Below are 26,839 nucleotides of genomic sequence, written 5' to 3'. Positions count from 1 at the left end.
AAGTCTCGCCAAAGCGATCGCGAGATCGGCGTAGAAACCTTCCATCGTGGCTAGCGACGAATGCATTTGCTTCGCCGTCAACCAGAAATAAAGCCCAAAAGCTGCCAGTGGCTATTTTTTTAATAGAAAAAGAACATAATTGGGATGGAATGCAAAAAGAATCTGGGAGGAGCAGCGTGTGGTGTCGAAAATGGAAATACAGGGGATGGAATGCCTTTAATAACTGTAATGCGCTGTCATGAGTTACAAATAACGAAGTGGGATGGAATACTTAATGGATTAACATTGACTTTTATAATTTCAATTATTTAATGAATTTCGAAATTAGTGCTAATGGATATTTCACCGCATTCTTTAACTCCTCTCTGAATTTACTTTGGGTTCCTGCATAAATACACGTGTTGGTGCAACAGCTTAAAAGCTGAAGCATATATCCGCTTTCCTGCAGAATTAACCTCGGATCATTGAAATGGGAACCTGCAAAATAATTACCCTTTGTAAATCGCACATACAACAAATTGATAACATACGACATCCAAAACAGAATGAAACTGCCCGATATCGACAGCAGTAAAACGATGGACTTTTTCCGGCTCTCCATCTCTGGGTCGTTGTGAATCTCTCCATTTCTCTGGGTCCGGAGTCTCCTGCGGGCTTTACTGGCCGCGAGAATGTGTTTAATGGTCAGAGCATTGAGCAGCAAAATCAGAACGAAAGGTACACATGGGGTCAGAATACGGTCCAGCAAGTCAAATGCTGCCCAACCAGCTGAAGTATAAAATATTGGTTTCATGCTGCAAAACCACGGCACGTTGTTTATCATGTACAATGGTTCATATATAAAGTAACAGGGTACATTCTTAGCACAGCTCAGCAAACAAACCGTTCCGATAATCAAGCCTGCCGTTTTCTCTGTGCAATATTTTGTTTTAAGCTTTAGGCAACAAATGGCTACACATCGATCAAAGGTGAAAGCGACTGTTAACCAGACGGAACTGTCTCTGGCAGCATAAGTCAAGACGGCGCTCGTACTGCAGCCTGGAGTCGTGGTCAGAGAAGTAACTGGGAAATAAATACCATGGATCCGATTGAATATCACTGCAGTGACAACCACCAAAAGATCCGTCACAGCCATGGACAACAGCTACTGAGTGATACATCTGGAGATACCGCACCTTCCTCGGAACAGGAAAACAATCGCCACCAAATTAGCTGCAAGGAAGAGAAAACGGGAGAAGTGCAGGTAAATACGGTTTAATACTTTACAGGTACAATGAAGCCCTTACATTAAACGCAGACTGTACAATTAATCCCTCGTTCTCATAGCTTATCAGAACAGCGATAATTTAAACACAGTCTGCAGACTGCATCCCTCACTGTAATACCTTACCTGGAATAGTGATACCTTAAACAAAGGCTGCACCTTGAATACATCACTGTAATACCGTATCAGGAACAATTATACTTTTTAGAAAGGCATTCACAATGAATAGATAGCTGTAATAGCTTACAAGGAATAGCGGTAATTTAAACAAAAGTTTGTACAATGAATATGTGACAATAATGTCTTACCAGGTACAATTATCCTTTTAACAAAGATGTGTGCAATCAATAACTCACTGCAACACATTACTTCAAAATTAAACAACTACTTAAACAATGCAATCCTAACTGTAATACATTACCAGAAACAGCGATACCTTAAACCAAAACTGTACAATAAATCCCTCACTGTAACACCTTACCTGGAACAGTGATACGTCACACAAAGTTTTTATTATGGATCCATCACTACAATAGCCTACCAGGATCAGCGATACCTCCAAACAAATATGTATATGAACCCCTCACTAATATATTACCAGGGACAGTGAGACCTTAAAGAAAAACTTAAATTAAATTAATGACTTTAATAATTTACAAAGAACAATTATACTTTAAAGGAGGATTGAATACTGACATCTTTACTGTAATTCTTTATCACGAACACCAAAACCTCATCCAAGGACGTCAGCAATGCATACCTTACCAGGAACAGCGATAGCTGCAAAAATCGGATAGTAAATGGCAAAGACACGACCAGTTACTTGGGCATGCATTTTAGCGTGAAATGCTGAGGTGTTAAACCAACACGTATTGTGGGACACTTTCAAATGAGCCCATATTTATATGCCATGTTAATTCCAGTGAGACAATTAGGTTGCACCATAATTTGTGTTCGTTGCAGTAGGCTGAGCAATCAAATTGAGGCAGGGACTTTCAAGGATATTTATTGCTGTGATAACATGGAACATTGACAGAGTTGTATAATCTTACTCACAATATGAATTGTACTGATGCTAGCATTTCCTTAATGAAAGATAAACCATTACTTATGACTGGCCATGGCGAATCTGAGACCAACCAAGTAGGGAGTACTCGTTTCAATCCCCTTTTGATGCTTAATTAGGAGATCTAATAATGGGGGCTTCTGTAGTCAAAATCGTCCCTTTTACTGTTGCCATGTCAATTAGCTAAGCCGTGGCACCCTTTATATGAGAATATAAGAACATAAGCAGGAATCGGCAATTTGCCACTTCGAGCTTGCTCTGCTGTTGAGTAAGATCATGGCTGATCTACATCAACTCCAATTTCCCAGACGATCGGCTAATGCCGGGAATCCCTTAGTATCCAAAAAGATATCGATCTCAACCTTGAATCTACTCAACTGCTGAACATCTGTAGCTCATTGACGGAGAGAATTCCAAAAAGTTACCAGGCTCTGAGTGAAGTTAATTCTTCCCATCTCAGTCGTAATTGCTCACCGCCTTATTCTGAGACTGCGAAACCTAAGTCTCGATTCGCCAGCCAGTGAAACATCTTCCTTGCAGCTCCCCTGCCGAACCTTAGAATGATATAAGTTTTAATGAGATCAACTGTCAATTTCTAAAGAAGAGGCAATATAGGCCGAGTGTATTCTGTTTTTTCCAATGTACGATCATCCAGCCCAGGAAGCAGCCTAGTGAATTTTCGTTGCACTCCTATCAAAGCAATATATCCTTATTTAGCTAATCTTATCAAAATTGTACAGAACACTCCAGTCGAGGTGTGGTCTACCCAAGGGCCCATGCAATAACAATGATAGATCTAACACTTATAATCCAAGCATTTTGAAATAAAGGTCACCATGTTGAATACATTTCATTAAAATGCGAGATTTGCATCACAGGTCACAAAAGATTACACAGACGGTCTCAGGAAATCTCAGGCTTCAAATTAAAAACGGCAGTTTAAAGCATAATCAGATACAACACGTGATTAAGATAGATACACTAATCATACAACCCGTGAAAGCAGAAAAGATTTACGAATCCGGAACAGATGGACATTGTGACAGAACGGTGGTCTTTATATGAATCCCGAGCTGTCAGATGTGTTTCGGCGAAGCCTGGATGTGCTCCGCCGCTGATGAAGCACTGACCTCCGCTTGCTTCCTTCTCTTTCCGGCTGCCTCTTTATATAACTTATTTCGTTGAGCCGCTGTATATCATGCATCAATAATTTTTACCTCTTCAATTGTCCAAGATCAGCGGAGTGAGAACCATCCTAATTAGGTTATTTCCCACCATAACTCTGTTCTAAATGACTTATTGTCCTTTCCCATACAGTTGTTAATCCTGTGTTCCTTGCTGCATCCTTTATCAGCTTAGTTATGCTTGAACGCCTAATTTTTTTCTCCTGATATCGTATCATAAGAACATAAGAACGTAACAGAAGAATTAGGAACAGGATTAGGCCATCTAGCCTTACGAGCCTGCTCCGCCACTCAGCAAGATCATGGCTGATCTGGCTGTGGAATCAGCTCCACTTACCAGCTCGCTCCCCGTAACCCTTAATTCCCTTATTGGTTAAACATCTATCTATCTGTGATTTGAATGCATTCAATGAGCTAGCCTCCACTGCTTCTTTGGGCAGAGAATTCCACAGATTCACAACCGTCTGGGAGGGGGAATTCCTTCTCAACTCGGTTTTAAATTGGCTCCCCCGTATTTTGAGGCTGTGCCCCCTAGTTTTAGTCTCCGAACCAGTGGAAACAAGCTCTCTGCCTTTATCTTGTCTATCCCTTTCATTATTTTAAATGTTTCTCTGAGATCACCCCTCATCCTTCTGAACTCCAACGAGGAAAGACCCAGTCTACTCAATCTATCATCATAAGGTAACCACCTCATCTCCGGAATCAGCCTAGTGAATCGTCTCTGTACCCCCTCCAAAGCTAGTATATCCTTCCTTAAGTAAGGTGACCAAAATTGCACGCAGTACTCCAGATGCGGCCTCACCAATACCCTATATAGTTGCAGAAGGACCTCCCTGCGTTTGTACTCCATCCCTCTCGCAATGAAGGCCAACATTCCATTCGCCTTCCTGATTACCTGCTGCACCTGCAAACTAACTTTTTGGGTTTCATGCACAAGGACCGCCAGGTCCCTCTGCACCGCAGCATGTTGTAATTTCCCCCATTCAAATAATATTCCCTTTTAATGTAATATTTTTCCAAGGTCGATGACCTCACATTTTCCGACATTGTATTCTATCTGCCAAACCTTAGCCCATTCGCTTAACCAATCTAAATCTTTTTGCAGCCTCTCTGTGTCCTCTACACAACCCGCTTTCCCACTAATCTTAGTGTCATCTGAAAAATGTGTTACACTACACTCTGTCCCCTCTTCCAGGTCATCGATGTATATTGTAAATAGTTGTGGTCCCAGCACCGAACCCTGCGGCATACTACTAACCACCGATTTCCAACCCGAAAACGACCCATTTATCCCTACTTTCTGCTTTCCGTTAGCCTGCCAATTCTCTATCCATGCTAATACATTTCCTCTGACTCCACGTATCTTTATCTTCTGCAGTAATCTTTTGTGTGTCACCTTATCGAATGCCTTTTGGAAATCTAAATACAACACTTCAATCAGTACACCTCTATCCACGATGCTCGTTATATCCTCAAAGTATTACAGTAAATTAGGTAAACATGATTTCCCCTTCATGAATCCATGTTGTGTCTGCTTGATTGCACTATTCCTATCGAACATATCTCACTCTGTCTGCTGAACAGGCACACTTGAAATCAATCAGTATTTGACGGAGTTTGGCACCAAGGAGCCCGAGGAACTCTGAAGTCAATGGGAAGCAAGGTGAAAAATTTTCACTGCTGGAGTCATATCTTGCAAAAAACAAGATTTTCTGGTGGATGGATATCAATCATCACAGCCCCAGGACATCACATCAGTAGCTCCTCAAACTAGTTTTCCAAGCCGTACCATCATCAGATGCTTCATCAATGACCTTTTATCCATCATAAGGTCAGAAGCGGCGATGTTCGCTGATGACTCCACAGTGTGCAGTTCCATTCGTAAATCCTCAGATAATGGAGCATTGCATGCCCACATGCACCAAGACTTGGATAACATTCATTCTTGGGCAGATAAGTGGCAAGTAATAATCGCACACACAATTGCCAAGCAATGACTATCTCCAACATGCTAGAGTCTAACCATCGACCATTGACTTGTAACGTCATTACCATCGCCATATCGCCCAACATCAACATCCTCTGGATCACCATTCACCAGAAACATAACTAGAACAGCCACAAATGCATTGTGCCAACAAGAGCAGGTCAGAGGCTGGGTATTTCAAGGAGAGTGTCTCACCTCCTGACTTTCCACCATCTACAAAGTAAAAGTAAGGAGAGTGATGTAATACTTTCCACTTGCCTGGATAAGTGCAGGTTCAAAACACGCAAGAAGGTCTACATCATCCAGAACAAATCTGCCCACTGCATTGGCATCCCATCCACCAGCTAAAACATTCACTACGTCCAAGACCGATGTACCATGTTTGCAGTGTGTTCCATCTAGTGCTCCATCTAAAAGATCCACTGCAGCAACTCACTAAAGCTCTTTGGAAGCACCTCCTAGATCCGCGATCTATTCCAACGAGAAGGACAAAGGTCGCAGACACATGGGAACACAACCACCTCCACGAACACCTCCAATTCACACATCACAGTGACTTGGAAGAACATTGGCCTTTCCTTCATCGTCGCTGGGTCAATATGCTGGAACATCCTCCCTAACAGCAGTGTGGAAGTACGTTCACCATACGGACTGCAGCGGTTCAAGAAGGCGATTCAGCACAATCTTCTCAAGGGCTATTAGGGAAGGACAATTAATGCTGGCCTTTCCAGCGATGCCCACAACCCAGGAACGACAGAGTGACAGAGACTTTATCGATCTGGTCAGTTTGTCGTGATACAACAAACAAAATATCAGGCGCCTGTTAACTCCGCCCAGTGGTTTAACATGTTCTATTTCCCGGTGTTTCCCGATTCTGTCCGTCTCTCGTGCTCTGTTCAATCTGTGTGTGGCCACCTGCTGGTTGATTTTGAATGCATACCTATATCTGTGTCTTTTCATATTAAATAAATTAAGTCATCAGGCGCGTCTCAGCCTGACACTGTATAAAAGTATGAATCAGACGTTAGATCAAGGGTGTAGTTATTGTGAAACAGCAAAGAAAATATCGATTACAGAAGAGCAACATTGAAAAGATCATTTATCCTGACGTGATTTTTCGTCCACATCTATATTAATAATGTCCTAAACGTTGTTATAACGGTAATGTAGTGTAATGGTTATCACGTTCGCCCAACACGCAAAACGTTCCCGATTCGAAAGCGGGTGGAAAGATTTTGAAAATATGTTAAATTAAAGATTGGAAGAAATGGAATGATTCACGTTTGTGATTCAAATTTAATATAGTACAGTGTCTCACAACTCTATGATATTTGATGATTCTCTGTAAAGTTCTGTACACACTTAAACTCTACACAATTTCTCGCACTCCATCCCATTTGCAGCCCCGATCGTCCACAAAGCCCCTCTTCGAGCTGCAGAGTCCCGCTGCTTTCTATTGAGTTGTGAGAGATTATGAAATGATCCAGAAACTCTGCCTCACTTCGCAACAGCAGACCAAAGCCGCAAACTACCCATTGTCTAATCGCTCTTCTCCACCTCCACGGATACTGCCTGACCTGCTGAGTGTCTCCAACATTTCCTGTTTTTATTGAAGATACATGTACAGGCATGCTTGCAAAATTATCCTGCAGGTCGCCACACACGGAGTAAACAGAGACAGAGAGACAGAGAGAAATGGAACCATCGAGAATCACTCGCACATAATGGCCTCATAAATACATAATGGCCTCAGAGTCTGAAAAGCACAATCGTCATGTGTAAAAACATCAGCTGCTCTCGGTGAGTCTCGAACTCACAACCTCGGCATTTCCCAGGCTTGACATTGTCATTTTAGTACTGCACGCTAACCGATTGCGCCATTAGAGCTGCAAGTCTTGTAGCCTCAGTGCTTCCATCATACAGCTGCCTGTTGCACCTGTCTTACGAGCAAGAAGACAAGGAATCATTGAATCAATCAGCACAGAAGGAAGCAATTCATCCCATCCTGTCTGTGCCGGCTCTCTGCAAAAAGCCTTCAGTTATTGAGACGCCATAGATGTGTTTTATTTTTGTGTGTAATGTTTTGTTATTTCTAATGAATTTGGATGTCCGTGCGGGAAATTTAAAATATATTTGTGCACGTATCTGTGACATGTAAATACAATTGTGTGGAACCTTGATAATCAAATTATTTGTGTTCATCTCTCCGTTATTATAAATGTATTTATTTTTATCTCTGTTTTCTTTCTGAATTTATCTCTAAGTATCTCTGTGCTGCATTTGTCTTTGCGTTTATTTGCGAGGTGTCTACAGGTAACATAGATACAATCATAGACACAGAATATACATTTATAACACACACAGGTGCTCCACAATTCAATTATAAATAACGTTGTTGCATTCAAATACATAAACACTTCAACAGATATAAAAAATATATTTATATCGCACAAAACAAATTGCAACTTAACACAGAGACATTAAAAGATATTAGGAACTATCGCTGATCAAAGAACATTTTGCTCTCTGCGGTCCTCAGCAAATTCTGCTGTGCCTGTTTTGCCTGTGCTTGTGCTCGGTGTAAGGGAAGGTTTGTTCGGGCCGTGGTATATCGTTTCCCATGGATGGGCTGCAATGCCCTGTCTGAGGCCACGTTCACTGCGATATTGATATATAATAATCATCTGGACTTGGGTATACAGTGCAAAATTACAACATCGACAGCTGTTTCATCCTGATACACAAATCCACTGCCAAATTGGTTCAACCCCTCACCCGACCCACTAGGTAATCTTCCCGCGAGTACTTTGGTCCAAGCTCTGTTGATGTCCAACCCGACCTACTATAACAGGTCCGTCCTGCGCCAGAACTGATCCCAATGTCCCAGGTTTCTGTAGCCCAACCTCGTGCACCGTTTATTCTAAACTCAATATCGCGGGGAAGTGGAATAATCCATGGAATGCCTTTGTGGTCCTGCTCATTAATTTCCTCAATTACACCTGAAACTCTAACTGAAGGAACTCATCCCTTTATGTCCTTATGTCATTGCTTAGCACATAGATCACGGCTTATGCTGATCCCCTTCACCCCTCAAAATATTCCTCGCCAGTTAGTGATGTTCTTTACCTGTCAGCAGGGAGGATACACACCACGCACGTCTCACGTTTGCCGTTGAATAAACGCCCTGTCTTTCGAATCCCCAATGACGTCAAATTACATAACTTTTTAGTTTCAAAAGCAAAGAACTGCGAAGCCTGTAAATCTGAAATGACATCAGAAAATGTTGGATATACTCAGCCAGCATCTCTCGAAAGATTTCTGATGATGAGGTTGTGATTAAATATCATTGACATAAAGCGTCAACAATACAATCCAGATAGTGTCCGATGTAATCCCAGTGCCCCAGTTTGCGGGTCTTCAAACCAATCTGGATGCCACACATCAATCTGGGAGCTAAATTGATGTTGCTGTTCTTGTAAAGTCGCAACAGCAGAGGGCTGCAATAAAATATACAAGTCTTTAAGATAATTCATATGTTTTACAGTTAAGAAAACGAGCCAGTTCCAAAAGACATTCAATCTTCAAAACGGTTAACTTACGCCGTTTAATTTCCGCCATGTGTGCCAGGGCAAAACATAGGTTTTGGCTGTTTTTATTAAAATTGCAGTTGAATGCTGTTGCGACAAGTTTACTTTCAACATTCTCCCTTTGAAGATTCTCACAGAGGCCGTCTGACTGGCTCACGAGTTCTCGGCCTCAACATTTACTCAAACCTTTGACCGCCATCTAGTGGTTAGGGTGCAGTGCTCTATCCTCGTTGGCACAGGTTCGATGCCCGTTCCGGGATTTATTAAATTAAAATGAAGCTTATTAAATTAATTTCATAACTCTCTGTGAATGAATAATAATTATTGCAATCGCCATTGACAACTTGTCAGCACACACCCGTTGAGGCCCCTCATGTGCCCATGCGCCAAAAATCGGCACTGGAACAGTCAAACTGGCTTTTGACAGATCCAACCCGAGAGAAGGGTCTTTGTGTCCGGAGATTTGTTCTATTTTACCAATTCTTGCCTGGAAGATCTCCTTCAAAACCTTACACCTGGTAAAGGTGAAAGAGGGATAGACAGGCAGGGGGAGACAGTTATGTGCATGTCACAGAAAGAGAGAGACAGATAGGGTTTTGTGATGGAGAGGAGACAGTCCGGAGAGACAGAAATCTGGACAGACAGATTTTGAAAAAGAGAGAGCGACAGACTATGGGGATGGGAGAATGAGTGAGTTAATTATGGTGGAGGATATAGAGAGCGACAATATTGAGCAGAGGAGACGGCAAGACAGACCGATAGGGTGAGAAACGGATGGAGACAAACTGGGAGGGGGTAGGAGATATGGTGGGAGACAAAGGGAGAGATAGACGTGGAAGGCAGAAGGGAATAGTCAGATGTGGGAGAATAATGGAAGGGGGCAGTGCGTGACAGACAGGGGAGGAAGACAGAAAAAACTGACGGAACGCAGACAGAGAGCGATAGACAGGGGCAGACGGGGGTGAATGGTGGAAGGGGACAGTAATTGCCAGACAGGGGAGGCAGAAGTGTGTTAGCCAGAAAGATAATAGATTGGGCTGAGATAGAGATAGCGAGAGAGAGACAGACGGTGGGATGAAAAATTGAGTGAGAGAGAGGGGGTGAGACAGACGTGTTAGGGACAGAAAAATAGAGAATGGGTTGAAACAATCGGGGAAAACATTGCGAAACGGCGAGTGATACAGATGGGGCAGAGAGCAACGGCAGACAGATGAGGAGACAGAGACAGAGAGAGAGGCATACAGGAGAGACAGGATCAGAAAGGCATACGAGGAGGCAGAATGAGAGAGACATACAGGGGATCAGAGCTAGAGACAGATACGAGTAGGAGCGTGGGGAGATAGAGAGAGTGACGGAGACAGGCGGTGGAAAAAGACAGATGGCAAGACAGAGATAGGCAGGTGGGGGAGAAGGAAGGAGGAGACAGACCGGGAATACACCAAGAGAGAGAACGAGAGAACGAGAGAAACCTTCAGGTAGCAGAGTGGGAATGTTACTGAACTAATCCAGTGGCCTGGACTAAAGATCCCGAGATGTAAGTTCAAATCCTGCCACCACAGCTGAGGAATTTAGGTTCAGTTAATTACATCAATCTGGATTTAAAAAGCGAGTATGGAAAATGACCATGATACTACTGGACCGTGGTAACAATCCATCTGGTTCACTAATGTCCTTTAGAGGATGAAATATGCCGTCCTTTACTGATCTGGGCTATACATGACTCCAAATGCACAGCAATGTAGTTGACACTTCAATGCCCTCTACAATGGCCCAGCGAGACACTCAGTTGAATCAAGCCGCTGCGACAATGTCAGCATTGTGGGAGTACCTTCACCACACGGACTGCAGCGGTTCAAAGAGTCGGCTCACCACCACCTTCTCCGGGGCAGTTTCAGAAGGGCAACAAAGGAAGGAAGGCCGTAGTAGCGACGCCAAAATTTCTGAATTAATTAAAAAAGCACGTTGGAGACAGAGAAAGAGAGAGTTAAAAAGACATATGCAGAAGGTGGGGCAATGGATGGGTCAAACAGAGTGAGAAATATAGGGAGACAGACGTGGGGAGAAAGAGGGAGAGAACGAGAATGCGGAGGCACAGAGAGAGACAGACAGACAGATCGGCGGGGCAAAGAGAGATAAACATTTGGGGGTGACAGACAGAGTGCGAGATGGGGAGACAGCTGTGGATAGACAGGGACAGACGGGTTTGATGCAGAAGTGAGTACACGTGAGGCGGGTTAGAATGGGACAGACGTAGGAGAGAAATCGTCAGAAATCAGACCCAGGGAGAAAATGACGTGGTAGACAAAGAAAACGAGCTGGGGGAGCGAGTAATAGAGAGAGAGCAACATAGTGGGTGTGTGGGGATAGAGATTGACTGGAAGAATGGTGGATTGCGACCGGCTGCGGTAGATAGATGATATGTTACAAAGACAAAGGCAGAGACGGTGCCAGACGGGAACAGGAAAACTGGTGAGCCAGAGCGGGCAACAGAGAGAGTGAGAGAAAGACAGGCGAGAGATAGGAAGGAGACAGAGATGAGGTGCGGAGGCGGGTGGGCGGACAGAGAGAGAGCGACACACACAGAAGGTGATAGAGAGAGAGCGACAGACCGTGTGGTGGAGATAGTCCGACTGGAAATGTAAAAGAAGGAGACAGAGTGGGTGAGACTGATGGTGGTAGACAGACGGGAGGATGTAGAAGGGGAGAGAGATACCGCAGAGGGAAACGGGGAAGACAGAAATAGAACAGACGGATCAGACAGACACAGGAAAGCAGGAAAGTTAGGGAGAGAGAGACCCAGAATGGGGAGACAGAGAGGGTACAAACGAGGAAGTTAAACAGGACGGAGACAGGGGGGAAACGACAGAGGCAGACAGTGAGAGAGATAGGTGGACAGACTGCGGGCCAGACGGATGGAGAACTGCAAGGGACAGACTCGAGAGACAGACGGCAGAGAGATGGAGGGGGAGAGACTTATGGCACAGACGGGGAGACAGAAATAGAGATAACAGCAGAGGAAAGAAAAAGACCATGGGAGTCAGACGGAGAGACAGGCCGGAGGGGCACAGAGAAAGACAGACGCGGGTTACACAAGTGGCGAGAAAGAAGGTGGAGTGACATGTTGGGCGAGAGCCTGTTGGAAACAGATGGGCAGACAGAAAGAAACACAGACGTAAGAAGACAGAGAAAGAAAAACAAACGGGGAGACTCATTCCAGTCCCGCTCTCTCATCCAATTTTAGTGAAAAACAATGTAACTGGCAGTGCAAATAGTGTCGTGGTACATAAAGTTGTAAAGAGACGTTTATTAAGTGTTTGCGAAAATAACTGTAGATAAAGGTCCCTTTGGTGAAGTGTAAATTCTTCCACATTGAACCGAAAATAGATGGATCAGAGTACATTATATTTAGAAACTATACCTGACAATAATATTTAGCGGTGCAAGAACTGAAATCTCTCTTAATTCCCCTGTTTTTGGTGGTCATTATTTAGTTGTCTATTGAAAACCAAATGCCCCTGTTTGTGAAACTTCTAAAATCCCTGTAGCCGGGGCTGTGAATACCCCATGTTTCAGGAGCTCCTTATCCCTCTGTTTCAGGAGCTTCTTTGCACTCTATTTCTGGAGCTCCGTATCCCTCTATTTCAGCAGTTCTTTATCCCACTGTTTAAGGAGCTCCTTATCCCTCTGTTTCAGGAGTTCCCTATCGCTATGTTTCAGGAGCACCATGTCCCTCTGTTTCTGGAGTTCCATATCCCTCTGTTTCAGTAGTTCATTAGCCATCTGTTTCAGGAGCTTCTTATCCCTCTGTTTCTGGAGCTCCTTATCCCTCTATTTCAGGAGGTCCTTATCCATCTTTTTCAGGAACTCCTTAACCCTCTGTTGCAGGAGCTTCTAATTCCTCTGTTGCAGGAACTCCTTTTCCCTCTGTTTCTGGAGTTCCTTATCCCTCTGCTTCTGGAGGTCCTTCTCCCTCTGTTTCTGGAGCTCCTAATCCCTCTGTTTCAAGAGTTTCTTTTCCCTCTGTTTCAGGAACTTATAATCCCTCTGTATCAGGAACTCCTTATCCCTCTGTTTCAGGAGCACCTTATCCCTCTGTTGCAGGAGCTCCTAATTGTTCTGTTTCAGTAGCTCCTCATCCCTCTGTTTCAGGAGCTCGTTATTCCACTGTTTCAAAGCTCCTTATCCCTCTATTTCAGGAGCTCCTTATCCCTCTGTTTCTGGAGCTCCTTATTCCTCTGTTTCAGGAGATCCTTATCCCTCTGTTTCAGGAGCTCCGATTCCCTCTGTTTAATGAACTCCTTATCACTCTGTTGCAGGAGCTCCTAATTCTTCTGTTGCAGGAGCTCCTTATCCCTCTTTTTCAGGAGCTCCTATTCCGGCTGTTTCATGAGCTTATTATCACTCTGTTTCAGGACTCCTTATCCCTCTGTTTCAGGAGCTCCTTATCCCTCTGTTTCATGAGCTCCTTATCGCTCTGTACCAGGAGCTCCTTATCCCTCTGTTTCAGGAGCTCCTTATCCCTCTGTTTGTGGATCTCCTTATCCTTCTGTTTCTGGAAGTCATTATCCTCTGTTTCTGGAGCACTTTATCCCTCTGTTTCAGATGCTCCTTATCCCTCTGTTTCTGGAGCTCCTTATCCCTCTGTTGCAGGAGCACCTTATCCTTCTGTTTCGGAAGCTCCTTATCCCTCTGTTTCAGGAGCTCCTTATCCCTCTGTTTCTGGAGTTCCTTTTCCCTCTGTTTCAGGAGCTCAAAATTCCCCTGTTTCATGAGCTCCTTATTCCTCTGTTGCAGGAGCTCCTTATCCCTCTCTTTCTGGAGTTCCTTATCCCTCTGTTTCTGGAGCTCCTTATCCCTCTGTTTCTGGAGCTCTTTATCCCTCTGTTTAACAAGCTCCTTATCACTCTCTTTCAGGAGCTCTTTTTCCCTCTGTATCAGGAGCAACTTATCCCTCTGTTTCAAGAGCTCCTTATCCCTCTGTTTCACGAACTCCGAATCCCTCTGTTGCAGGAGCTCATAATTCCTCTGTTTCAGGAGCTCGTTATCCATCTGTTTCAGGAGCACTTTGCCCCTTGGTTGCAGGAGCTCCTAATTCCTCTGTTTCATGAGCTCCTTAGCCCTCTATTGCAGGAGCTCCTAATTCTTCTGTTTCAGGAGTTCCTTATCCCTCTTTTTCAAGAGCTCCTATTCCCGCTGTTTCATGAGCTCCTTATCACTCTGTTTCAGGAACTCCTTATCCCTCTGTTTCATGAGCTCCTTATCGCTCTGTTTCAGGAGCTCATTATCCCTCTGTTTCTGGAAGTCCTTATCCTCTGTTTCTGGAAGTCCTTATCCTCTGTTTCTGGAGCACTTTATCCCTATGTTTCAGGAGCTACTTATCCTCTGTTTCTGGAGCCCTTCATCCCTCTGTTTCTGGATCTCCTTATCACTGTGTTGCAGGAGCTCCTCATCCCTCTGTTTCTGTAGCTCCTTATCCCTCTGTTTCAGTAGTTCATTAGCCATCTGTTTCAGGAGCTTCTTATCCCTCTGTTTCTGGAGCTCCTTATCCCTCTATTTCAGGAGGTCCTTATCCATCTTTTTCAGGAACTCCTTAACCCTCTGTTGCAGGAGCTTCTAATTCCTCTGTTGCAGGAACTCCTTTTCCCTCTGTTTCTGGAGTTCCTTATCCCTCTGCTTCTGGAGGTCCTTCTCCCTCTGTTTCTGGAGCTCCTAATCCCTCTGTTTCAAGAGTTTCTTTTCCCTCTGTTTCAGGAACTTATAATCCCTCTGTATCAGGAACTCCTTATCCCTCTGTTTCAGGAGCACCTTATCCCTCTGTTGCAGGAGCTACTAATTGTTCTGTTTCAGTAGCTCCTCATCCCTCTGTTTCAGGAGCTCCTTATCCCTCTGTTTCTGGAGCTCCTTATTCCTCTGTTTCAGGAGATCCTTATCCCTCTGTTTCAGGAGCTCCGATTCCCTCTGTTTAATGAACTCCTTAACACTCTGTTGCAGGAGCTCCTAATTCTTCTGTTGCAGGAGCTCCTTATCCCTCTTTTTCAGGAGCTCCTATTCCGGCTGTTTCATGAGCTCATTATCACTCTGTTTCAGGACTCCTTATCCCTCTGTTTCAGGAGCTCCTTATCCCTCTGTTTCATGAGCTCCTTATCGCTCTGTACCAGGAGCTCCTTATCCCTCTGTTTCAAGAGCTCCTTATCCCTCTGTTTGTGGATCTCCTTATCCTTCTGTTTCTGGAGGTCATTATCCTCTGTTTCTGGAGCACTTTATCCCTCTGTTTCAGATGCTCCTTATCCCTCTGTTTCTGGAGCTCCTTATTCCTCTGTTGCAGGAGCACCTTATCCTTCTGTTTCAGAAGCTCCTTATCCCTCTGTTTCAGGAGCTCCTTATCCCTCTGTTTCTGGAGTTCCTTTTCCCTCTGTTTCAGGAGCTCAAAATTCCCCTGTTTCATGAGCTCCTTATTCCTCTGTTGCAGGAGCTCCTTATCCCTCTCTTTCTGGAGTTCCTTATCCCTCTGTTTCTGGAGCTCCTTATCCCTCTGTTTCTGGAGCTCTTTATTCCTCTGTTTAACAAGCTCCTTATCACTCTCTTTCAGGAGCTCTTTTTCCCTCTTATCAGGAGCAACTTATCCCTCTGTTTCAGGAGCTCCTTATCCCTCTGTTGCAGGAGCTCATAATTCCTCTGTTTCAGGAGCTCGTTATCCATCTGTTTCAGGAGCACTTTGCCCCTTGGTTGCAGGAGCTCCTAATTCCTCTGTTTCATGAGCTCCTTATCCCTCTATTGCAGGAGCTCCTAATTCTTCTGTTTCAGGAGTTCCTTATCCCTCTTTTTCAAGAGCTCCTATTCCCGCTGTTTCATGAGCTCCTTATCACTCTGTTTCAGGAACTCCCTATCCCTCTGTTTCATGAGCTCCTATTCCCTCTCTTTCATGAGCTCCTTTTCACTCTGTTTCAGGAGCTCCTTATCCCTCTGTTTCAGGAGCTACTTATCCTCTGTTTCTGGAGCATTTTATCCCAATGTTTCAGGAGCTCCTTATCCTCTCTTTCTGGAGCACTTTATCCCTCTGTTTCAGTAGCTCCTTATCGCTCAGTTTCTGGAGCTCCTCATCCCTCTGTTTCTGTAGCTCCTTATCCTCTGTTTCTGGAGCACTTTATCCCTCTGTTTCAGGAGCTCCTCATCCCTCTGTTTCTGGAGCTACTTATCCCTCTGTTGCACGAGCAACTTATCCCTCTGTTTCAGGAGCTCCGTATCTCTCTGTTTCTGGAGCTCCTTATCCCTCTGTTGCAGGAGCTCCTTATTCCTCTGTTTCAGGAGCTCCTTATCCCTCTCTTTCTGGAGTTCCTTATACTTATCCCTCTGTTTCTGGAGCTCCTTATCCCTCTGTTGCAGGAGCTCCTTATCCCTCTGTTTCAGGAGCTCCTTATCCCTCTTTTTTAGGAGCTCCTTATCCCTGTCTTTCAGGAGCTCCTTATCCCTCTGTTTCAGGAGCTCCTTATCCCTCTGTTACTGGAGGTCCTTATCCTCTGTTTCTGGAGCACGTTATCCTCTGTTTAACGAGCTCCTTATCCCTCTCTTTCAGGAGCTCCTCATCCCTCCGTTTCAGGAGCTCCTTATCACTCTTTTCAGGAACTCCTTATCCCTCTGTTTCACGATCTCCTGATCCTACTGGTTCAGGAGTACTTTGCACCTCTGTTGCAGGAGCTCCTAATTCCTCTGTTTCATGAGCTCCTTATCACTCTGTTGCAGGAGTTCCTAATTCTTCTGTTTCAGGAGCTCCTTATCCCTCTTTTTCACGATCTCCTATTCCCTCTGTTTCATGAGCTCCTTATCCCTCTGTTTCAGGGGTACTTTGCACCTCTGTTGCAGGAGCTCCTAATTCCTCTGTTTCAGGAGCTCCTTATCCCTCTGTTTCTGGAGCTCCTTATCCCTCTGTTGCAGGTGCTCCTTATCCCTCTGTTCCTGGAGCTCCTTATCCCTCATTTTCAGAAGCTCCTTATCCCTCTGTTTCTGGAGCTCCTTTTCTCTCTGTTTCAGGAGCTCCAAATTCCCCTGTTTCAGGAGCTCCTTATCCATCTGATTCATGAGCTGCTTATTCCTCTGTTTCAGGACCTCCTTATCCGTCTCTTTCTGGAGTTCCTTATCCCTCTGATTCTCTAGCTCCTTAACCGTCTGTTTCTGGAGTTCTTTATCCCTCTGTTTAACGAGCTCCTTATCCCTCTGTTTCAGGAGCTGCTTATCCCTCTGTTGCAGGAACTCCTTATCCCTCTGTTGCAGGAGCTCCTTATTCCTCTGTTTCAGTAGTTCCTCATCCCTCTGTTTCAGGAGCTCCGATTCCCTCTGTTTCATGAGCTCCTTATCCCTCTGTTGCAGGAGCTCCTAATTCTTCTGTTTCAGGAGCTCCTATTCCCGCTGTTGCATGAGCTCCTTATCACTCTGTTTTTGGACTCCTTATCCCTCTGTTTCAGGAGGTCCTTATTCCTCTGTTTCATGAGCTCCTTATCGCTCTGTATCAGGAGCTCCTTATCCCTCTGTTTCCGGAGCTCCTCATCCCTCTGTTTCTGGAGGTCCTTATCCTCTGTTTCTGGAGCACTTTATCCTTCTGTTTCAGGAGCTCCTTATCCCTCTGTTTCTGGAGCTCCTTATCCCTGTGTTGCAGGAGCTCCTAATTGATCTGTTTCATGAGCTCCTTATCCCTCTGTTGCAGGAGCTCTTAATTCTACTGTCTCAGGAGCTCCTTATCCCTCTTTTTCAGGAGCTCCTATTCGCTCGTCTGTTTCAGGAGCTCCTTATCGCTCTGTTTCAGGAGCTCCTTATCCCTCTGTTTCTGGAGCTCTTTATCCTTCTGTTTCTGGAGGTCATTATCCTCTGTTTCTGGAGCACTTTATCCCTCTGTTTCAGGAGCTCCTCATCCCTCTGTTTCTGGAGCTCCTTATCCCTCTGTTTCAGAAGCTCCTTATCTCTCTGTTTCAGGAGCTCCTTATCCCTTTGTTTCTGGAGCTCCTTTTCCCTCTGTTTCAGGAGCTCCAAATTCCCCGATTTCAGGAGCTCCTTATCCCTATTTTTCATGAGCTCCTTATTCCTCTGTTTCCCGAGCTCCTTATCCCTCTCTTTCTGGAGTTCCTTATTCCTCTCTTTCTGGAGATCCTTATCCGTCTGTTTCTGGAACTCTTTATCCCTCTGATTAAAAAGCTCCTTATCTCTCTCTTTCAGGAGCTCCTTATCCCTCTTTTTCAGGAGCTCCTTATCCCTCTGTTTCAGGAACTCCTTATCCCTCTGTTGCAGGAGCTCCTAATGCTCTGTTTCAGGAGCTCGTTATCCATCTTTATCAGGAGCACTTTGCCCCTCTGTTGCAGGAGCTCCTAATTCCTCTGTTTCATGAGCTCCTTATCCCTCTGTTGCAGGAGCTCCTAATTCTTCTGTTTCAGGAGCTCCTTTTCCCTCTTTTTCAGGAGCTCCTATTCCTGCTGTTGCATTAGCTCCTTATCACTCTGTTTTAGGACTCCTTATCCCTCTGTTTCAGGAGGTCCTTATCCCTCTGTTTCATGAGCTCCTTATCGCTCTGTATCAGGAGCTCCTTATCCCTCTGTTTCCGGAGCTCCTCATCCCTCTGTTTCTGGAGGTCCTTATCCTCTGTTTCTGGAGCACTTTATCCATCTGTTTCAGGAGCTCCTTATCCCTCTGTTTCATGAGCTCCTTATCCCTCTGTTGCAGGAGCTCTTAATTCTTCTGTCTCAGGAGCTCCTTATACCTCTTTTTCAGGAGCTCCAAATTCCCCTGTTTCAGGAGCTCCCTATCCCTCTGTTTCATTAGCTCCTTATTCCTCTGTTTCAGGAATTCCTTATCCCTCTGTTGCAGGAGCTCCTAATGCTCTGTTTCAGGAGCTCGTTATCCATCTTTATCAGGAGCACTTTGCCCCTCTGTTGCAGGAGCTCCTAATTCCTCTGTTTCATGAGCTCCTTATCCCTCTGTTGCAGGAGCTCCTAATTCTTCTGTTTCAGGAGCTCCTTTTCCCTCTTTTTCAGGAGCTCCTATTCCTGCTGTTGCATTAGCTCCTTATCACTCTGTTTTAGGACTCCTTATTCCTCTGTTGCAGGAGTTCTTAATTCTTCTGTCTCAGGAGCTCCTTATACCTCTTTTTCAGGAGCTCCAAATTCCCCTGTTTCAGGAGCTCCCTATCCCTCTATTTCATTAGCTCCTTATTCCTCTGTTTCAGGAGCTACTTATCCCTATCTTTCTGGAGTTCCTTATCCCTTTGTTTCTGGAGCACCTTATCCGTCTGTTTCTGGAATACTTTATCCCTCTATTTAACGAGCTCCTTATCCCTCTCTTTCAGGAGCTCCTTATCCCTCTCTTTCAGGAGCTCCTATTCGCTCGTCTGTTTCAGGTGCTCCTTATCCCTCTGTTTCATGAGCTCCTTATCGCTCTGTTTCAGGAGCTCCTTATCCCTCTGTTTCTGGAGCTCCTTATTCCTCTGTTTCAGGAGCTCCTTATCACTCTCTTTCTGGAGTTCCTTATTCCTCTGTTTCTGGAGATCCTTATCCATCTGTTTCTGGAGCTCTTTATCCCTCTGATTAAAAAGCTCCTTATCCCTCTCTTTCAGGAGCTCCTTATCCCTCTTTTTCAGGAGCTGCTTATCCCTCTGTTTCAGGAACTCCTTATCCCTCTGTTGCAGGAGCTCCTAATGCTCTGTTTAAGGAGCTCGTTATCCATCTTTATCAGGAGCACTTTGCCCCACTGTTGCAGGAGCTCCTAATTCTTCTGTTTCAGGATCTCCATATCCCTCTTTTTCAGGAGCTCCTGTTCCCGCTGTTTCATGAGCTCCTTATCACTCTGTTTCAGCTGCTATTCCCGCTGTTTCATGAGCTCCTTATCCCTCTGTTTCAGGAGCTCCTTATCCCTCTCTTTCTGGAGTTACTTATCCCTCTGCTTCTGGAGCTCCTTATCCGTCTGTTTCTAGAATCTTTATCCCTCTGTTTAACGAACTTCTTATCCCTCTCTTTCAGGAGCTCCTTATCCCTCTGTTTCAGGAGCTCCTTATCCCTCTTTTCAAGAACTCCTTATACCTCTGTTGCAGGAGCTCGTAATTCCTCTGTTTCATGAGATCCTTATCACTCTGTTGCAGGAGATCCTAATTCTTCTGCTTCAGGAGCTCCTTATCCCTCTTTTTCAGGAGCTCCTATTCCCTCTGTTTCATGAGCTCCATATCACTCTGTCTGAGGAGCTCCTTATCCCTCTGTTTCAGGAGCTCCTTCTCCCTCTGTTTCAGGAGCTCCAAATTCCTCTGTTTTAGGAGCTCCTTTTCACTCTGTTTCATGAGCTCCTTATTCCTCTGTTTCAGGAGCTCCTTATCCCTCTCTTTCTGGAGTTCCTTATCCCTCTGTTTCTCTAGCTCCTTATCCGTCTGTTTCTGGAGTTCTTTATCCCTCTGTTTAACGAGCTCCTTATCCCTCTCTTTCAGGAGCTCCTTATCCCTCTGTTTCAGGAGCTCCTTATCCCTCTCTTTCTGGAGTTACTTATCCCTCTGTTGCAGGAGCACCTAATTCCTCTGTTTCAGGAGCTCATTATCCCTCTTTTTCAGGAGCTCCTTATCCCTCTGTTGCAGGAGCTCCAATTTCTCTGTTTCAGGAGCTCCTTATCCCTCTGTTGCAGGAGCTCCTAATTCCTCTGGTTCATGAGCTCCTTATCCCTCTGTTGCAGGAGCTCCTAATTCTTCTGTTTCAGGAGCTCCTTACCCCTCTTTTTCAGGATCTCCTATTCCCTCTGTTCCATGACCTCCTTATCACTCTGTTTTAGGAGCTCCTTATCCCTCTGTTTCAGGAGCTCCTTATCCCTCTGTTTCATGAGCTCCTTATCGCTCTGTTTCAGGAGCTCCTTATCCCTCTGTTTCTGGAGGTCCTTATCCCTCTGTTTCTGGAGCACTTTATCCCTCTGTTTCAGAGCTCATGATCGCTCTGTTTCTGGAGCACTTAATCCCTCTGTTGCAGGAGCTCCTTATCCCTCTGTTTCTGGAGCTCCTTTTCCCTCTGTTTCAGAAGCTCCAAATTCCCCTGTTTCAGGAGCTCCCTATCCCTCTGTTTCATTAGCTCCTTATTCCTCTGTTTCAGGAGCTACTTATCCCTATCTTTCTGGAGTTCCTTATCCCTCTGTTTCTGGAGCACCTTATCCGTCTGTTTCTGGAATTCTTTATCCCTCTGTTTAACGAGCTCCTTATCCCTCTCTTTCAGGAGCTCCTTATCCCTCTGTTTCAGGAGCTCCTTATCCCTCTCTTTCTGGAGTTACTTATCCCTCTGTTGCAGGAGCACCTAATTCCTCTGTTTCAGGAGCTCATTATCCCTCTTTTTCAGGAGCTCCTTATCCCTCTGTTGCAGGAGCTCCAATTTCTCTGTTTCAGGAGCTCCTTATCCCTCTGTTGCAGGAGCTCCTAATTCCTCTGGTTCATGAGCTCCTTATCCCTCTGTTGCAGGAGCTCCTAATTCTTCTGTTTCAGGAGCTCCTTACCCCTCTTTTTCAGGATCTCCTATTCCCTCTGTTCCATGACCTCCTTATCACTCTGTTTTAGGAGCTCCTTCTCCCTCTGTTTCAGGAGCTCCTTATCCCTCTGTTTCAGGAGCTCCAAATTCCTCTGTTTTAGGAGCTCCTTCTCCCTCTGTTTCATGAGCTCCTTATTCCTCTGTTTCAGGAGCACCTTATCCCTCTCTTTCTGGAGTTCCTTATCCCTCTGTTTCTCTAGCTCCTTATCCGTCTGTTTCTGGACTTCTTTATCCCTCTGTTTAACGAGCTCCTTATCCCTCTCTTTCAGGAGCTCCTTATCCCTCTGTTTCAGGATCTCCTTATCACTCTGTTTCAGGAACTCCTTATCCCTCTGTTGCAGGAGCTCCAATTTCTCTGTTTCAGGAACTCCTTATCCCTCTGTTCCTGGAGCTCTTTATCACTCTGTTTCAAGAGATCCTTATCCCTCTGTTCCTGGAGCTCCTTATCCCTCTGTTTCAGGAGCTCCTTATCCCTCTGTTTCAGGAGCTCCTTATCCCTCTGTTTCAGGAACTCCTTATCCCTCTGTTGCAGGAGCTCCTAATTCCTCTGTTTCAGGAGCTCCTTATCCCTCTGTTGCAGGAGCTCAAATCCCTCTGTTTCAGGAGCTCCTTATCCCACTGTTTCTGGAGCTAATTGTCCCTCTGTTTCAGGTGCTCCTTAACCCTCTGTTGCAGGAGCTGCTAATTCCTCTGTTTCAGGAGCTTCTTATCCCCCTGTTTCTGGAGATCCTGATTCCTCTGTTTCAGGAGCTACTTTTCCCTGTGTTGCAGGAACTTCTAATTTCACTGTTGCAGGAACTCCTTTTCCCTCTGTTTCTGGAGTTCCTTATCCATCTGTTTCTGGAGCTCCTTATCCCTCTGTTGCAGGAGCTCCTAATTCTTCTGTTTCAGGATCTCCTTATCCCTCTTTTTCAGGAGCTCCTGTTCCCGCTGTTTCATGAGCTCCTTATCACTCTGTTTCAGCTGCTATTCCCGCTGTTTCATGAGCTCCTTATCTCTCTGTTTCAGGAGCTCCTTATCCCTCTGTTTCATGAGCTCCTTATCGCTCTGTTTCAGGAGCTGCTCATCCCTCTGTTTTTGGAGCTCCTTATCACTCTGTTTCTGGAGGTCCTTATCCTCTGTTTCTGGAGCACTTTATCCCTCTGTTTATGGAGCTCCTTATCCCTCTGTTTCTGGAGCTACTTATCCCTCTGTTGCAGGAGCTCCTTATCCCTCTGTTTCAGGAGCTCATTATCCCTCTGTTTCAGGAGCCCCTCATCCCTCTATTTCTGGAGCTCCTTTTCCCTCTGTTTCAGGAGCTCCAAATTCCCCTGTTTCAGGAGCTCCTTCTCCCTCTGTTTCATGAGCTCCTTATTCCTCTGTTTCAGGAGCTTCTTATCCCTCTCTTTCTGGAGTTAATTATCCCTCTGCTTCTGGAGCTCCTTATCCGTCTGTTTCTAGAGTTCTTTATCCCTCTGTTTAACGAACTTCTTATCCCTCTCTTTCAGGAGCTCCTTATCCCTCTGTTTCAGGAGCTCCTTATCCCTCTTTTCAGGAACTCCTTATACCTCTGTTGCAGGAGCTCGTAATTCCTCTGTTTCATGAGCTCCTGTTACCTCTGTTTCATGAGCTCCTTATCACTCTATTTCAGCTGCTATTCCCGCTGTTTCATGAGCTCCTTATCCCTCTGTTTCAGGAGCTCCTTCTCCCTCTGTTTCAGGAGCTCCTTATTCCTCTGTTTCAGGAGCTCCAAATTCCTCTGTTTTAGGAGCTCCTTCTCCCTCTGTTTCATGAGCTCCTTATTCCTCTGTTTCAGGAGCACCTTATCCCTCTCTTTCTGGAGTTCCTTATCCCTCTGTTTCTCTAGCTCCTTATCCGTCTGTTTCTGGAGTTCTTTATCCCTCTATTTAACGAGCTCCTTATCCCTCTCTTTCAGGAGCTCTTTATCCCTCTGTTTCAGGATCTCCTTATCACTCTGTTTCAGGAACTCCTTATCCCTCTGTTGCAGGAGCTCCTAATTCTTCTGTTTCAGGAGCTCCTTACCCCTCTTTTTCAGGAGCTCCTATTCCCTCTGTTTCATGACCTCCTTATCACTCTGTTTCAGGAGCTTCTTATCCCTCTGTTTCAGGAGCTCATTATCCCTCTGTTTCATGAGCTCCTTATCCCTCTGTTTCAGGAGCTCCTTATCCCTCTGTTTCTGGAGGTCCTTATCCTCTGTTTCTGGAGTACTTTATCCCTCTGTTTCAGGAGCTCCTGATCGCTCTGTTTCTGGAGCTCCTTTTCCCTCTGTTTCAGAAGCTACAAATTCCCCTGTTTCAGGAGCTCCCTATCCCTCTGTTTCATTAGCTCCTTATTCCTCTGTTTCAGGAGCTACTTATCCCTATCTTTATGGAGTTCCTTATCCCTCTGTTTCTGGAGCACCTTATCCGTCTGTTTCTGGAATACTTTATCCCTCTATTTAACGAGCTCCTTATCCCTCTCTTTCAGGAGCTCTTTATCCCTCTCTTTCAAGAGCTCCTTATCTTTCTGTTTCAGGAACTCCTTATCCCTCTGTTGCAGGAGCTCCTAATTCCTCTGTTTCAGGAGCTCCTTATCCCTCTGTTGCAGGAGCTCAAATCCCTCTGTTTCAGGAGCTCCTTATCCCACTGTTTCTGGAATTCCTTATCCCTCTGTTTCTGTAGCTCCTTATATCTCTGTTTCTGCAACTCTTTATCCCTCTGTTTCAGGAGCTCCTTTTCCCACTGTTTCTGGAGCTAATTGTCCCTCTGTTTCAGGAGCTCCTTATCCCTCTGTTGCAGGAGCTCCTAATTCCTCTATTTCATGATGTCCTTATCCGTCTGTTTCAGGAGCTCCTTAACCCTCTGTTGCAGGAGCTGCTAATTCCTCTTTTTCAGGAGCTTCTTATCCCTCTGTTTCATGGGCTCCTGATTCCTCTGTTTCAGGAGCTACTTTTCCCTGTGTTGCAGGAACTTCTAATTTCACTGTTGCAGGAACTCCTTTTCCCTCTGTTTCTGGAGTTCCTTATCCCTCTTTTTCTGGAGCTCCTTATCCCTCTGTTGCAGGAGCTCCTAATTCTTCTGTTTCAGGATCTCCTTATCCCTCTTTTTCAGGAGCTCCTGTTACCGCTGTTTCATGAGCTCCTTATCACTCTATTTCAGCTGCTATTCCCGCTGTTTCATGAGCTCCTTATCCCTCTGTTTCAGGAGCTCCTTATCCCTCTGTTTCATGAGCTCCTTATCGCTCTGTTTCAGGAGCTGCTTATCCCTCTGTTTTTGGAGCTACTTATCCCTCTGTTGCAGGAGCTCCTTATCCCTCTGTTTCAGGAGCTCATTATCCCTCTGTTTCAGGAGCCCCTCATCCCTCTGTTTCTGGAGCTCCTTTTCCCTCTGTTTCAGGAGCTCCAAATTCCCCTGTTTCAGGAGCTCCTTCTCCCTCTGTTTCATGAGCTCCTTATCACTCTGTTTCAGGAGCTTCTTATCCCTCTGTTTCAGGAGCTCATTATCCCTCTGTTTCATGAGCTCCTTATCGCTCTGTTTCAGGAGCTCCTTATCCCTCTGTTTCTGGAGGTCCTTATCCTCTGTTTCTGGAGCACTTTATCCCTCTGTTGCAGGAGCTCCTTATCCCTCTGTTTCTGGAGGTCCTTATCCTCTGTTTCTGGAGCACTTTATCCCTCTGTTTCAGGAGCTCCTGATCGCTCTGTTTCTGGAGCTCCTTATCCCTCTGTTGCAGGAACTCCTTATCCCTCTGTTTCTGGAGCTCCTTTTCCCTCTGTTTCAGAAGCTCCAAATTCCCCTGTTTCAGGAGCTCCCTATCCCTCTGTTTCATTCGCTCCTTATTCCTCTGTTTCAGGAGCTCCTTAACCCACTGTTTCTGGAGTTCCTTATCCCTCTGTTTCTGGAGCTCCATGTCCCTCTGTTGCAGGAGCTCATAATTCCTCTGGTTCATGAGCTCCTTATCCCTCTGTTGCAGGAGCTCCTAATTCTTCTGTTTCAGGAGCTCCTTACCCCTCTTTTTCAGGAGCTCCTATTCCCTCTGTTTCATGAGCTCCTTATCACTCTGTTTCAGGAGCTCCTTATCCCTCTGTTTCTGGAGCACCTTATCCGTCTGTTTCTGGAATACTTTATCCCTCTATTTAACGAGCTCCTTATCCCTCTCTTTCAGGAGCTCCTTATCCCTCTGTTTCAGGAACTCCTTATCCCTCTGTTGCAGGAGCTCCTAATTCCTCTGTTTCTGGAGCTCCTTTTCCCTCTGTTTCAGAAGCTCCAAATTCCCCTGTTTCAGGAGCTCCCTATCCCTCTGTTTCATTCGCTCCTTATTCCTCTGTTTCAGGAGCTCCTTAACCCACTGTTTCTGGAGTTCCTTATCCCTCTGTTTCTGGAGCTCCATGTCCCTCTGTTGCAGGAGCTCATAATTCCTCTGGTTCATGAGCTCCTTATCCCTCTGATGCAGGAACTCCTAATTCCTCTGTTTCAGGAGCACTTTGCCCCTCTGTTGCAGGAGCTCCTAATTCCTCTGTTTCAGTAGCTCATTATCGCTCTGTTTCAGGAGCTCCTTATCCCTCTGTTGCAGGAGCTCCAATGTCTCTGTTTCAGGAGCTTCTCGTCCCTCTGTTGCAGGATCTCCGAATTCCTCTGGTTCATGAGCTCCTTATCCCTCTGTTGCAGGAGCTCCTAATTCTTCTGTTTCAGGCGCTCCTTACCCCTCTTTTTCAGGAGCTCCTATTCCCTCTGTTTCATGAGCTCCTTATCACTCTGTTTCAGGAGCTCCTTATCCCTCTGTTTCAGGAGCTCCTTATCCCTCTGTTTCATGAGCTCCTTATCGCTCTGTTTCAGGAGCTCTTTATCCCTCTGCTTCTGGAGGTCCTTATCTCTGTTTCTGGAGCACTTTATCCCTCTGTTTCAGGAGCTCCTGATCGCTCTGTTTCTGGAGCTCCTTATCCCTCTGTTGCAGGAGCTCCTTATCCCTCTGTTTCTGGAGCTCCTTTTCCCTCTGTTTCTGGAGCTCAAAATTCCCATGTTTCAGGAGCTCCCTATCCCTCTTTTTCATTAGCTCCTTATTCCTCTGTTTCAGGAGCTACTTATCCCTATCTTTCTGGAGTTCCTTATACCTCTGTTTCTGGAGCACCTTATCCGTCTGTTTCTGGAATACTTTATCCCTCTATTTAACGAGCTCCTTATCCCTCTGTTTCAGGAACTCCTTATCCCTCTGTTGCAGGAGCTCCTAATTCCTCTGTTTCAGGAGCTCCTTA

The 26,839-nt window shown here is 45.3% G+C and overlaps 1 pseudogene; it reads right to left on the bottom strand.

The window, feature by feature from the left end:
- Positions 1-304: 304 nt before the first annotated feature.
- LOC139244994 (probable G-protein coupled receptor 139) overlaps positions 305-26,839 on the bottom strand; it is a 49,843-nt pseudogene continuing 23,308 nt past the window's right edge.

This window comes from Pristiophorus japonicus, unplaced genomic scaffold (genome assembly GCF_044704955.1).
Source record: "Pristiophorus japonicus isolate sPriJap1 unplaced genomic scaffold, sPriJap1.hap1 HAP1_SCAFFOLD_210, whole genome shotgun sequence".
Classification (NCBI taxonomy): Eukaryota; Metazoa; Chordata; class Chondrichthyes; family Pristiophoridae; genus Pristiophorus; species Pristiophorus japonicus.
This window is presented reverse-complemented; position numbering and strand designations above follow the sequence as displayed.